A 15,156-nucleotide genomic window follows, 5' to 3' on the forward strand; every position below is an offset into this window, starting at 1 on the left:
TGTGGGGAAGCTTTACTGATGTTAATTCGTGCCTGTCTTCGGTGACCTGCGGCTAGCCACCCAGGTACTCATCGCCTCACTAATCGGGCAGACCGAATCCAAGCCTTCTAATTGGCATGTTGAGGGGAGGCCTCATTTTTCTCTATTTCTCTATCTCCGGGCATTTCTATTTCTCCCATTTCACTTCTATCTTCCAGCATTCCCATTTCTCTTTTACTTCACTTCCAAACTTCTGTTTCTCTTATCCCTGCGGCTTTCCGGCACCTCGCCCCGCCGGCGGGTTCCCGGCTCTGCGCCGCTTCAGCCCGCGCGCCTCTCTGCGCGGCTTCCCGGCTTTGCGCGGTCCGCGGTCTCCACGCTTAACCCTTTCGCGTCTGAACCACGGCCTACGCCAGCGTTCCCTATCTATTCACGCCCCGTGCTCTCTCTGCACGCGGCGGCTTCCGCGAGTAACACAGCGTAGCTTGCGTCTCCGCCACTAGGATTCAATCTAAGTTCCCCGGGCTAGCCTGGCGAATTCAACCCAGCGTACGTCTCCGCCCCACGATCTGGCTTCCCGTCCTTTGCTCCCCGGGCTAATCAGACGGATCCCAATCTGGCTTGCGTCTCAGCTTCTGGTTTCAACTTTTCGCCCCCTATTCCCGGGCTAACTTGAGAACCCCAAAGTGGCTTTCGTCTCCGCCTCGGCCTGCCCCCCGCGGCTTCAATTTCCCTAACATTTTTCTCTACCCGGTATGTTTCCCCAAGCTTTCCTCCAACGATATTCCTCCCTCATTTCTCCTGGCCTCTCCCCACAGTCCGCGTCCGAATCTGTTTGTTCTAGCTTTCACTTTCGCTTTCGACCTTAGAGATTTCTCCCAGCTTCCCCCCGTAGTCCGAATCCGAGTCTATGCCTAGGCTTTCAATAGCTTCTTCCGGCTCCTTTTTCGTCCGGCTTTTCCCTAGGCTGTTTGCTAGTCTCTCTCTCCGGTAATTTCCCAGTTCTTCCCGTTTCTTCCCTCCTAAGTTTCCTATCCGAGTCAGGTTTCCTATCCGAACTAGGTTTCCTATCCGAGTCACGGCACCATTATGTCGCTCCCCCTCTTCGTGGGGGAACGACACTGAACCCTGCGCTGTTCTTTCTGTCTGCTCGGCCCTCCCCGGGTTTGCTGCTGGTTCTTCCCGGGTTGGCTACTATCCCTTCCACCTCCGTGGAAGGGCAGTTCCCCCTGGCCGCATTCCCCACTTCCGCAGGGGAGCGGCACACCGCCGGCCGGCTCTCTGGGGGCTGCACGGGTTCCCTTAGATGTTCCCCATAGATGTTCCTGGTGCATGCCGTCTCTCTCCTCCTTTATAGTCCTCCTCCGCCAATCCCAACTCGGCTGAGTACGCTGCTCTCCAATCAGGAGCAAGTCCTACAGTTAATTGGTTGAACTGGAGGCAGCTGTGCGGAAGCCGTTTACTTCTCTCCCAGCGCCATATTGTGGGAGAGCAGATGCATAGAATAAGTCTTAATTCGAGCAACAGTCTAGTCCGGATTGCTCCCCACACCCAACTCCTCTTCCCCACTTCTGTCTTGCCGACTCAGTGCTGCCCCTCTCTATGCTGGGGAAGCCTCTCATTGATTCAGCGGCCATCACGAAGGCAGGCAGCTCCCTCAGCTCACTCCTGGGAGAAGAGCCGAGCCAAGGGGCCTGCTCTGAAGAGACACAGGCATTCCCTGGGAGAGCACTTTTAATGGCAAAGGCCAAAGCGATTCTGAATCCTTGCAGTGTCATTTGAGAGCTGGCTGTGTACTCCTGACTCAGAGCTGTTGAGAAGTGCTCAAGGCACAGAGACTTTTTGTTAAGGAATTTTAGTATCTTCTTGTGCATTTGGGTACTAACTTTCCAATCTGAACTTTTTCATGAACGAAGAACTTCAGTTGCTTGTACAAACTCCAGGTCTACTGCTGTTCTTACCTATCACCGTGGCCAAAAACTTTCTGAATACTAACATTTGTAAGACAGGTTTGTATTACATACCTATACTTCTGGTCTATGTATACATTAAAAAAACACACATTGAATAGGAGACGAAGGCACTTCAGAAAATCTGAGGAACATGCATATTGTGAAAAATCTATGCATGGATTTAAAAATGTCTTACAGGGGCAGGCACCATTGGTGTAGCAGGCAAAGTTGCTGCTTGCAGTACCAGCATCCCATATGGGCGCTGGTTTGAGTCCCAGCCTCTCCACTTCCACTCCAGCTCTCTGCTGTGGCCTGGGAAAGCAGTAGAAGAAGGCCCAGGTCCTTGGGTCCTTGCACCCGTGTGGGAAGCTCCTGGCTTCTAGCTTTGGATTCACACAGCTCCGGCCATTGCAGTCATCTGGGGAGTGAACCAGTGGCTGGAAGATACCTCTCTCTCTCTCTCCCTCTCTCTCTCTCTCTCTCTGCCTCTCTGTAACTCTGCCTTTCAGATAAATAAATCTTTTAAAAAAATGTCTTGCACCACAATAACTTATCTATAATTCCATTTTCTATGAGCTTTTTGAAGTGTTCTGTTACAACTACACTTAAGGTATCTATATTTGAAGCAGTTACATTGCTGACGAATCTCTATAAATGATGTGAATCAAATCCTAATGTTCCTCCAGATGTTGCATCCTGACCCGGGGAAGTCATGCATGAGCTTTTGGTTTGGTTTTAGTTAGACTTCAGACTGGACTCTCCCTCTGCCTGCATTATACTCAGACTTTGCGGAGGGGTCATGTTACAGAACCTGAGTATTTAATAACTTAATTTTCTTTTTTAAAGCTGTATTTTATTTATTCGAAATGCAGAGTTACAGAGAGAGAGGGAGAGCTAGAGAGAGATCTTCCATTTGCTGGTTCACTGCTCAAATGGCTGCAACTTCCAGGGGTGGGCCAGGCTGAAGCCAGGAGCCAAGAGCCAGAAGCTTCATCCTGGTCTCCTATGTGGGTGCAGCAGCCCAAGCACTCGGGCCATCTTCTGCTGCTTTCCCAGCTGCATTAGCAGGGAGTTGGTTCAGAAGTGGAGAAGCCCGTATAGGAACAGGTGCCCATATGTGAGAGGACGAGCGTGGTGGGGGCAAGAGGCGTGGAGTCCTGGGCACCCCAGGCTCTTAGGGCAGCCCCTAGACCCCATCTCACCCGCATGTTTGCCTTTAATCTCAAAGTGGATGAAAAATTCAGGCCCTGGATTCTGACACCTGTAAAAAGGCTTCTGCTAACCAAGGGTCGAGGATATGCTTGTGCCTTTCCAGAGAATGCGGGACAGCCCATTTGGGTACCAGCCAGAAACATCAAGCCTGCAACTGACAGCCAACCAGAACCAGCTGAACAAGACTGAGAGTCCGCCTTGTTAGCAGACTCACCTGCTCTATCATCCTACCCTGAGAAACTGCCCATAGCCATATCCGCTACTGTTTTATACCCCACTAGTGCTGGTCAGCCACCCAAACGGCCACAGCCTGCCATTCCTGATTACCATTGGTCCTCATTCCTACCCCCATCTGAGCAAGCAATCCTGTGGTCTCCCATTTTGATCGCTGGTTAGTCAATGATGGGTAAGACCCCCTGGGGGACAACCTAAGACAGGCACAGCCGTGTAGGGAGACCACATGGAAACGGGGTCAACAATGGTATGGCCAAGAATCATGCCTCCCGTTGCTCAAAAATAAACGAAAAGGGGGAAATGTGGTGGAATGAGAAGGCCATGCCAAGATGGCTGCTGGCAACAGAAACTGCCTGGCAACAGGCTGTGACTGGATGGCTTTGGAAACCACCTGGCAACAGGATGTGATTGGTTAGGGCACAGACCGCCCCTTGACCGGATTGGCTGCCTTGGCTATACAAGCTGCTGTAGCAACTGAAATAAACGAGTCTGCAGGCTGATGCCTCTGGCTGCTTTCACCAGATTCCCAGGGCCTGTGTGGTGACTCCATGCCTCTTCACCACGCTCCTCCTCTCAGAACGAATCCACCACAACACATACGGGATGCCACAATGCCTGCACCTACTAACTTAATTTTCAAGTAGCATTACATCAAAGTAAAAAACCTGGTTTATGTTGCAACAAACATTACTTGTATCATGTAGTTCTTTTTATAGACAGAGAAACAGAGTTTTACTGAGTCAGAGAGAAAAAAAATGCATCAGGTCCTGACTAAACTGAGATTGGATTCTTTGTTTTGGCTGCCTAACAAATAATTGGGACCATGACACTGTCACCAGCTGTACTCCTCACTTGCTCTCCCCATGTCTGATCTATTAGCAAGCAGTTCCTGTCGGTGCCTCCACCCATGAATCCAGAATCTGACAGCGTCTGCTGCAGCCAGGTCCGAGCCTGGGCCACGGATGACTGCCACAGCTTCCTAACTGTCCAATCTCCGTTTGCCGTGGTCCCCCTAGAAACAACGCTCACGAACACTCAAAATGCTCCTCTTCAGGTGGTATCAGCTTAACTCCCCCTCCGCACACAAGTCATCTCAGGGTTCTCATTCACTCAGAGCGAAGCCTTCTGGTTTTTATCCGTTGTTCATCTTCTGGTCCCGTTTACCTCCAGGTCGCCTCTCTCACTTCTCTGGCTCCTGCTCAGTCAGGGTAGCCCCCCGGGAGCTCATCACCGGCCCACCAGCGACACAATCATCCTCCCCATCCTTCGCCCAGAAATGCCTGACCCTCCCTTGCCCACGTCCCCACAGCTCGCGCTCTTGCCTCTGTCAGATCCTTCCTTCACGGAGAACTCCCTTCTAAGAGGGGCCTTTCCCCGACAGCCCTGCTAAAGCGGGCGCTTGCCTCCACTCTCCCTCAATCCTCTTACCTCACTTCATTTGCCCTCGGATCACTTCCTAGGATCTAAGCCCTCTGAGGGCAAGGACTTTTGCCTGTTTTCTTCTTGGCTTGATCTCCAGCACTATGGCCCCACAGAGACTTAGAGAATAAACAGTGCAACCAAGCAACCTTTGGAGATCTAGTTTTAATGTCACAGTTGCAAAATGCATACTTAAAAGTAGCCAAAAAATCCAGCATAGTTATTTAGTGCTGTGACTCTTCAGCCATGAGCTCTTTCAAACAAAAAACAAACAAACAAAAAAAACTAAAAAACAAAAACAAACAAACAAAAAAACCAAAAACCACTGCAAATTGAGAACTATCAAGACTGGGCCTGTCACATTTCTATCTAAACTGTGGATGTGAACCTTGAAGTATGGCTGACTTTGCGTCACTTCTTCTGGTGGCCAGAAGGAGTTAATACCGTTTTGAGATGAACCCGAGTTACCGCGAAGGACTGGAACAAGCTAATAGCAATCTGAGAAGACTTCTCAGGCTACGGTAGGGTTTAAGGGACGAGGGAGTGATGCTTGCGACATGAATACATCCACACACCGAACTCCAAGGTGAACTTCATAGAGAACTGAACAGCTTCTGCACAGCCCCTTGTATAAACCCAGCAGAAGCCAAATGTACATCAGTGGCAAAGGCAGAGTGAATCTTTCTCCAGGAAGTGCCTAATCCTGCAATAAACCTGTTGACGAGACGGGTTTACTGCTCACCAAGGCTAAGTGTTTAAGGGGTCTCCCTGGGATAACCTGTCACCACTGCAAGTCTCTGCTTTGCCTTAAAAGCTGTGAAAACTGCTCCACGATCCCCCAGAAGCTCGGCGGCTCATGTCAGGACCAGGGCTGACTAAGCACTTCTGTGTCCATGGAACTTCCTTGTCTATGACTTGTTGAGAAAATGTATGTTGTATTACAAAGTCACGGAACACAGTCATGTGAAAAAGTCACAGGGTGCACACTACTTAAAAACTGACACTGTTGATAAGGGTAAACTGAGTAAAAACAGTATTATGCAGTTTATGCGACAAAGCACAGCAGTTTGGTTACAAGATTTTAGATTTCAGAGGGAAGGGAGGAGGTGGTCATTGAGGTTTTTATTTACAACTCAGTTAAAAACTTAACTATTCACACACTGGTTGCACAGTGATTGCACCACAGTCCATGACTTCTGCAAAGCTGATCACACACACACACACACACACACACACTGACATTTGTGTGTCAAACGGGAGGATGCATAGGGCAGTGGCTTTGGGCATATATTCCCATATGTTTTCATACACAGCATTAAGGCATCAGCAAAACAGAATTTGATATCTAGTAGCTCCTTCAATGGTGTTTTTTCTTAGCTGCAGGCAATAAACTTGAGAAACAGAAACAGCAAGGGGCGAGGGGCAAGACAGAGCTGGTGGTGTGGCTTGGAGCGAAGGGGCTGGCCATAGGACGGCAGGTAGAAAATGAGGCAACCAGCGACATTTTCTTACTCCCTACAAAGAGTGGGATCCAGGCCAGCTGTCATCATGTTTGATGGACGCTGGGGAGGGGCAGTAGGAGCATCCCAGGGAGAGCCACCCACGGAGCTTCACCCTGGACAGCTCCTGCTCTGTGAGGCTGGCTGCTGCTCCCCCCACCTGGGAAGCCAGGGAAGGGACGGTGACATCATGCAGCCCTGACCTGGTGCAGCTTTACTACATCCCCACCCAATGCCAATGCTCATGGAACACCTGCTGACTCCAGAGCTCATCTCCTTTGGGTTTGCCAGGGCTGCCGGAGGCCAACAGACTGAAATACAGATCCTAAGGCTCATGGCAGAGGGCTGGGTACCATCAGGCAGATTCTGGACAGTGATGCTGCTGCTGGCTTTCCTGCACAGGTAGCAAAGGATGTTGGGAAAGCTAGAAAGCGCCAATAAAACTTGTTTTTTTTTTTTTTTCCCTGCTTAGTGTATGGAACATTTCATTTCCAAAATGGATTGAGGTCAGACAGAAACACCACAAGGCATGCTGAACCTCTGAATGTGGATGGTTTGCAATGTGTGCTGTGGGCACTGGAGTCCCTAATATGTATGGAATCCATGGGACTATTTCTCCATGTAATACATTACAACATCTAAAAAAAAAAATCAATGAATGTCCCACGGCACAGAAAGATGAAAACAGTGCTTTTCAATTATCTTTTTCCCCCGAAAAATATTGTTCTCTTCAAATGGATTCAAGGAGCAACATGAGATCGTTTTAATTGTGGTTAAGAAGATGCTGAGTCCATGCAAGGATCTCAACCCAGCTCAGTTCCAATGGGTGATGGCTACTGGGCAGACGGCTGTCTAGACCTTGAAAGCTCAGTAGGTTAATAAAATGCTCCCTAAGAACCCAATGAATGACGATAAGAATCTTCAGCAATGGACTTGTCTGTTTCACAGTCTAGCTGTACCCAATTTCTTTGAGACTGACACTGTCTTAAAGAAAAGAAAAAGAAAGAACGAAACCAACATCTCCTGTCAGGAAGTACATGGATCATGGTATTGTTTTAAAATAAAATTTCCTGTCACACTCACATCTTGGGAAATATAACAGAAGGAATTCTAAAAGCCCAGCTTCTTCATATTCAGTCAAACAAGAACGCAGAGCCAGGGTAATGTAACAGGCAGACACCTAAGTTTCAATCTCAATTACCCAAAAGGCACCGGGTCACCTGCCACCTTTGAAGAGCAAGGCCTGCATACAAATGGTGTGACAGAAAGAATCAGCTCAGAGACTCCTCAGGTTCTTGGGGGCCAGAGAGGACTACGGCACGGGGACATGAAGCATTACATTTTTTTTCTTTCATTCTGTGCTGTGGAACAGATGTTTCCGACTCCTGCCTAAAGCACACCTACACGCTGTAATAAGGTGTGCAGAGAAGGCTTGTTGGGCTTTGACAGTGGCAAAGCCCTTCTTCTTCCAAGCTGAACTTTCCATGAAAGGCTCATCCACAAGGAAGTCGACGGCAGAATGACTCTGCGGCAATGGGTGTGCTGGGAGTGGGAGGAGAACTGAGGCTGAGTCTAGGCGGTGGTGGTCCACAGGAGGTGCGCAGTCAGCGTTAAAGGAATGAATGACATCATTCCGGGACAGTAAGAATGGACTGCTCTCAACGCCCACGGGGCGAGTGGCTCACACACACTTCGCTTGTCTTTTCCTCTGGTGGCCGGCTACGGCATTTCACCTTCTTGGTAGCAGACCCTCGTAATCAGGGAGTGACTGGTGTTTGAGCCATGAGAAAGGAGGGATTTACTGCTCCTTCGACACCTTCTGAGCTGAGCCGATTCTTGTAGTTCTAACTCCCAGATCCTGCCCAAATGCAGCTCCACGCTGCCTGGCACAGTGGCCCAGAGCCATCTTCCCAGCCCGTGCACGCGGCACTCCCTTGTCAGAGTCTGTGGTCACCTGCTCAGCATTCCACTCCCAAGGGGCTGCCTCTTTTTCAGATTTTCATGTTATTGCTGCAGTGAAATAAAATGCTTTTTTCCTCCAATCCAGAAAAAGTTAAGGGTCTTTCCTAAAACATTAAAGGTACTTGCTATGCTACACCTATTTTCAAGGGTACAGGATTCTTCATATCCATTTTTTTGATAAATTCTTTTTTTTAAAATTTTTTTTTGACAGGCAGAGTGGACAGTGAAAGAAAGAGAGACAGAGAGAAAGGTCTTCCTTTGCCACTGGTTCACCCTCCAATGGCTGCCACAGCTGGCGCACTTTGGCTGGCGCACCGCGCTGATCTGATGGCAGGAGCCAGGTACTTATCCTGGTCTCCCATGGGGTTCAGGGCCCAAGCAATTGGGCCATCCTCCACTGCACTCTCTGGCCACAGCAGAGAGCTGGCCTGGAAGAGGGGCAACCGGGACAGAATCCGGCACCCCGACCGGGACTAGAACCCGGTGTGCTGGCGCCACAAGGTGGAGGATTAGCCTAGTGAGCTGCGGCGCTGGCTTTGTTGATAAATTCAACAAAAATCTATTGAGCACCTACTCGGTGGGAGGCACCGTCCTTGACATTCGGGTATAGCATTGAACAACATAGATAATTCTCTTCCTCCGAGGTGGTGACTTTCTAGGGGGAGGAGGGAGACAGACATCCAAGCAGACAAAGCAAGGGCTTCCAAGAGGGATGAGTGTGTGAGGGGCGGAGCCAGGAAGCGAGGTGGCATCTGAGAGACATGGACTTTCGAGACGGTATTCCTTTGAGAACTCAGTGTGTAGCCTTCACCAGGAAATGTCAAAAACATGAAGGAAGCACACATAAGATCTTTTAATTTTTCTGCATTTGTGTGGTTCAGGTCCCACTAAAACCGAGGCTTCATGGCAGGGAGCCACATGTGTTTCTGATCTGGTACAAGGAGTCTTGTTAGCAAAGTATTTATTACATGTAACGGGGTAGAATCCTCCAGATGGTATCTGGGCACTTGCAAAGAGCTTCATGTCAAATTAATAATCATTAATTAAGGCTTAGATTACTCAAAATAGGCTGATTGAAAGAAGATAAATAAGTGGTCAGGCCAGTCCTAATTGTCTGTAACACTTCCAAACGGGGTTGGCTTGGAGGCTGTTCAGTTCCCCTTCTAGAATTCTCCTTCTATCATATTCACCATCAGTGTAGTCAGAGCCTTCAGACCCTACAGTTTAGCAATTCTGGACTTAAACCAGGTAATTGAAAGGATCTGCCCTACAAAGAATCTGAGCAACCCTCCTTTTGACCTAAAAGCAATTTCACCAGATGATCTGTTTTAAATTGAGTAAACCATCCATCACAAGGTTCTCAAGACCAATTTAAGAATTCAAGAAAATTTCTTGTGCTAATAACACCCCAGCTCACTGCGGCGGCAAGCTAGGAAGAGAATACGTGAGAGAGAGAGCAGACCTGAACTCTGCATTTTCTGATTTGTGCTGTGGTATAATGCAATGAAAGAACTGTTTTTGACCCTGTCAAGTGGAACCTCAAGGACAAAAACTTGGTCGTTTCCTTTTCCTGGGAAATTGATGTAAAGATTCAATTTACTTTGGAGTGTCCAAGTGCTTTAGCGGCTAAGAGAAACAGATTGGTTTTATACAGATGTTATATAATTAAGTTTTAATTTGATAAAAGAGCAGATCAAAAAGTTCCTCTGTGTCAAACAATCACCAGTAATGCTTTCAGAAAGCAGAACCCTCTGGTTCCTTTCTGTAACTCAGGTGTTGTGTTTCCATTCTAATGTTCTCACTCCTACTTTTAAAAAAGAATTATCAACCCAATGTTTGCACAGTTATGCTCCTCTTACATTTCTATGTATCTCGATCTTGCCAAATACTGCCTTCTGCTGTAGTTTTCGGGTGAGGATCTCTGTAGCAGATGCTGTGGGTACCCTCCCATATCCCTTCCACAATCACTGTTTCTGAAAAGGCCAACAGCTTCCTGTGGCAGGTACTTGGGACTGCTGGGCGTGCTCCTGGGCCCCAGAGCACGTCTGAACTGCTGGCACGTGGTGCCTGCTAGACACGCCATGGAATTAATGTCTGGAAAGCAGCCCGTGGCCAGTGACAGAAATGCACTCGGTTTCTTTTCCCCTTGGGGAGTCAACTCAGGTGTGCTCCATGTCATCTGCCAGAGACCTCTGGGTGTCCCGGGCCCTGGCTGCCCATGGTGCTAATGAGTTACTGATGCACTGGCCAATGGCTTTTCTCCTTTCACATCCCTACTTCCTTAGCGATTCTTCTCAGGGTGACCTCCTATGTGAACTGCACACCTTCAAATGCTTGCCTTAAAGCGTACTCTGGGGGATTCTAGTCTAAAGTAACTTATAGGCTAATTATGCAAAGAAGTACTGATGCCAAGGGACGTTTCTCATGCTTTCACAGGCCACTTTGCATTTCTTCCAACACCTACTGCAGTGCAATGTGGGTCTGGCACCTACTGAGCAAATTCTCTAGGCGGTGCACTATCCAACTCTGTGTCCTCCTGATTCCTCCCACAGCCTCAAGAGGACAATAGCATTGAAGGCACAGACTTTAGTTAACTGATAAACCCCAGCTCTGAGAAAAGTTCCAAAATATATCAGGCATTCACTAAAAAGGCTGCATAAATGCAGTTTTACAGATGATACAACAGTGACTTGGAAAGACAACTTGCTGATGGCCCCACAGCTACCAATGGCAGAGCCGGGGGGTCGGCGTTGGGGTGTAGTAGGTTAAGTGTTCACCTGCAGCACTGGCATTCCACACGGGTGCCAGCTCAAGCCCCTGATGCTCCACTTTGGATTCAACTTTCTGCTAATGGCCTGGAAAGCAGTAGTGCTTCAGCCCCTGCACCCGTGTGGGAGGCTGGGAAGAAGCTCCTGGCTCCTGGCTTCAGATCAGCCCAGCTCCAGCTGTTGCCGCCATTTGGGGGAGTGAACCAGCGGATGAAAGGCCTCTCTCTGTCTTCTCCCAGCCCCACATTCTCTCTGTAACTCTGCCTTTCAAGAAAATAAATAAGATCCTAAAAAAAAAAAAAAAAAATGGCAGAGCTGACTCTTCAGTATTTTAACCCCACGCTATCCTAGATGAGGAGGAAGAGTGGGGGTGGGGAGTCTACTTAACAATTATTTATTTGCCCTGTGCTTACAGAGAGAGTAATATGTTGCTAATATATTTATCATCACATAAAGTTTACACTACTTGCATCTCCACATGCTGATTATGCTTCTTGCAATCTTTCCTACTCTCCTTCCTTGTATTTCTGGAATAGAGAAACCCATGTCTGTTTTGTGCATCGTAAGAGTATTCCAACGTTTCATTTGGTGATAGGTGTGTGTCGTAATCTCTGGCACATCTCCTACTTGTCTAATAAACTGGCCCTTGGGTCAAAAGTTAGAAAGGCAGAAAAAGTAGGTTGGGCATGCTAGATAAAGAAGTAAATGTCTCTCCTGTTCCATTGAAAAAGGTAATAAGATGCAGGGAGGAAGAAGAGGGAGTAGTGAAAGTATTTATTTTCAAAATAAATTAGAAACACTTAGCATTTCAAAAAAGTTTTCTTCAGTTACCCATGCACATTTTAAAGCTACCTGCACCTGATTCGCCAATAAGTTAATGATTTTGCTAGCCTACCAATTAGAAATCTATTTTTGCTAGATTACTGATTTGAATTTTGTTTAAAAACAAAGAACAACAAAATCATTGGTTCAACTTTTAAAATAAACAAAGCAATAAAGGATGTAGCTAAAAACAGTAATTAAAAATAGCATAGGTTGAATGAGCGATATTTAAAAATTACTAAACATAAAGCTATCTATAGAGCAGGTCTCAGTGGTTATTAAAATGATGCCCCTAATGTTCTATGACTTTTAATAAAAAACACTAAACAGAAAATAAATGCTAAATCAATTTCTCTTAAATATTTAAAATGTTAAAGGTTAATCTATTTTGGTGAACTAGCCCTGACAAAGTGACATATTGTAAATAATAAATGGCCTCTAATAATGAGAACTGTAACTCCATTACATAATACCAATATTTAAATAATGGCTCACAGCCACGATGCAGGCAACAGTGTGGGCAATTAACCACAAGAGACTATCGTGACTCTAGGGTTCCCGAGTTACCCAAGAACTTTGTGGATTTTGTAGGGGAACAGGCAAGTACTTAGGACTCTTTGGAAGGCTTTAAAGTCTGATTCTTGAGTATCCTCTCTGACCAACAGCCAGGAACAATCACTTTCCTTTATATAAAGGATTATGAGTAAGACGTGAAAACCAAAACCTAGAAAATGATTATTTTCCTGTTAATAAGCACTCGTAAGGCTTTAACTGTATACAGCTATTTTTTCTAGTAAATCAACTTGATATAAAAAAGTGAGCATCTTATCCAACCTAAGGTATAGTTTTCACTAACACAGTAGTTTTCTTCTTTGAGCAATGTTTTTCTTTTCTTTCTTTTTTTTTCTTTTTTTTTTCTTTTTTTTTTTTTTTTTTTTTTTTTTGACAGGCAGAGTGGATAGTGAGACAGAGAGACAGAGAGAAAGGTCTTCCTTTCGCCGTTGGTTCACCCTCCAATGGCTGCCACGGCAGGTGCGCTGCGGCCGGCGCACCGCGCTGATCCGAAGGCAGGAGCCAGGTACTTCTCCTGGTCTCCCATGGGGTGCAGGGCCCAAGCACCTGGGCCATCCTCCACTGCACTCCCAGTCCACAGCAGAGAGCTGGCCTGGAAGAGGGGCAACCGGGACAGAATCCGGCGCCCCGACCGGGACTAGAACCCGGTGTGCTGGCGCCACAGGGCGGAGGATTAGCCTATTGAGCCGCGGTGCCAGCCTGAGCAATGTTTTTCAATTTCAAAGTAGTATTCTTTATAGTTCTTTGTTGTTATTTATGATGATAAATCGATATTGGGCATAACCAACTCTCTTTCTTGTCACATGCTGATTGGTATGCTACATGTGTGCCAAAAGTTACAGTGCAAGAATGAAAGAGCTGGCACGTGTCCTTTTCAGATCATGTTAGCAATTACTCTTTTAAATTCACCTGCTCCTATAACTGACCTTAATCGGCATTGAGATATTCAATATCCACATATTTTAAGGATGCCAACTGATATTAAAAATGATGAAATTTCTATCTATAGAACTTCTAAAAATACTAAGGCTGCCCTGGGAAAAGAGGTTCCTGGATGGTTTCTCTAAACCCTAACAAAGGAAATTCTAAATGATAATTAATATGAAAGAGGACGATTGCCCTTTGAACACTGGTGTAGGAAATGTGAGTATTTCTTAAAATCGGGTAGAGGGAAGCAGCATGGAGAACCACATAAAGAGAAAATAGGACTCCTAAGGGGCCTGCTCCAGCTCGGAGGGAAGCTTTTTCACAAAGATTAAAGAGCAGGGAGAAAAAAGTCTTTGACGAGCTTTGCAGAGCAATACATATACAGCAGCAGCCCAGCACACCCTTAGTTCTGAAACATTTATTCTTTTAAACCGTTATTTACCTAGGAGAGTTTGGTTCTAGGGTTTGTTCTAATAGACAAAAAACTACTATGATTAAAAAAAAAAAGTCAGCAAAGATGACCCCCACCCCACACTCACTAGATATTCCTTGTGAGAGGTTATAGTGCATTTTCACATACTGTTACGTTCACATTTGACATACAGAAGCCCAACAATTATACTACTTGTAAACGATCTTACACATCCACATTTGAGAACAGTCAGTAGTGTGCGTACCGAGTTCACTGATCAATAGCCTCAACATTTCATTGTATAAGGAGGACGGAGAGTTTCAAGGGAAAAAGGCAGTGGCTTGAATAGGATTAATGCCGCCCATACTCCTACTATTATTAGGAGCAGAGCGAAAGGCATGGATGCCCTGTTTCCTGAGCCAGGTGCTTTCGTCTGTTATTTAGCTGTGGGCCTGCCTGCAATTCTCCCCACCTCGCGGCGAGTGCACGCAGCCGTTTGTAGAATACATGCTCTTAGACAGAAATTACGGATTTCCTAATGACCTCTCTGGAAGAAGAATGACTCGCTAAGGCAGATTTTTTTTTTTTCCCTTTCAAATATAAACTGACACCCGGAGAAAAGCCAACAGTCCTGTTGGGCGGGAGTGAACAGTCTAAGGCACTCCATCCCCGCACGCTGCCATTTCACCATTTACCTTTCTCTCCATAGTTCAGTAGAGGGGAAATAACACAAGGCAAATGAAAGGTGAAATCTCTACCTCAAAGGAACTTGCCATACTGGTGGTGAAAAGAAGCTCACTGTCAATACTGAAAACGGCGAAGACTGGACAGACACAATAGGGAAGGTCTTCGGAGAAGAATTCATTTCTAAATGGCTTGTCCTTTCATTTCCTTGGCGGGGGTGGGTGGGGGGGTGGGGTAGAGGATGCAGAGCCAAGTGCTTTTGAAAATGGAAATCTAATTATTCTGTGGTTTCCCATTTTTTCCTGATGCTTCTTTTCCTACTGTAGTCCCATTCTTTAAAACCAACCACATTTGTTTGGCATTATTAAATTTGATAAATTCACCTAAATGCTCTAAAATTACTTTTATTATTATTTAGTGCAAACGCATCATATTATTATAAAAACAATGCTTAGCTAGGATTGGGTATACGTTAAGTCTGCAATGGGACAAATAAGAACATCTTAGGGGTTGGCGCTGTGGCGTAGTGGGTAGAGCCGCCTTCTGCAGCACCAGCATTCCATGTGGGCGCCGGTTCAAGTCCCTGGTGTGCCACTTCTGATCCGGCTCCCTGCTAATGCACCTGGGAGAGCAGCGGAGGAAAGCCCAGGTAGTTGGGCCCCTGCATCCACATGGGAGATCTGGGGGAGGTTCCTGGCTCCAGATCGCCCCAG

The 15,156-nt window shown here is 46.7% G+C and overlaps 1 protein-coding gene across 2 annotated transcripts in view; it reads right to left on the bottom strand.

Annotated features, from left to right (window-relative positions):
- FBXL17 (F-box and leucine rich repeat protein 17) overlaps nucleotides 1–15,156 on the bottom strand; it is a 543,442-nt gene that overhangs the window by 71,098 nt on the left and 457,188 nt on the right. The gene's annotated exons all lie outside the window — the stretch shown is intronic.

Source organism: Oryctolagus cuniculus, chromosome 14 (genome assembly GCF_051225735.1).
Source record: "Oryctolagus cuniculus isolate XC-2025 breed Fujian yellow rabbit chromosome 14, ASM5122573v1, whole genome shotgun sequence".
In the NCBI taxonomy this organism is placed as follows: Eukaryota; Metazoa; Chordata; class Mammalia; order Lagomorpha; family Leporidae; genus Oryctolagus; species Oryctolagus cuniculus.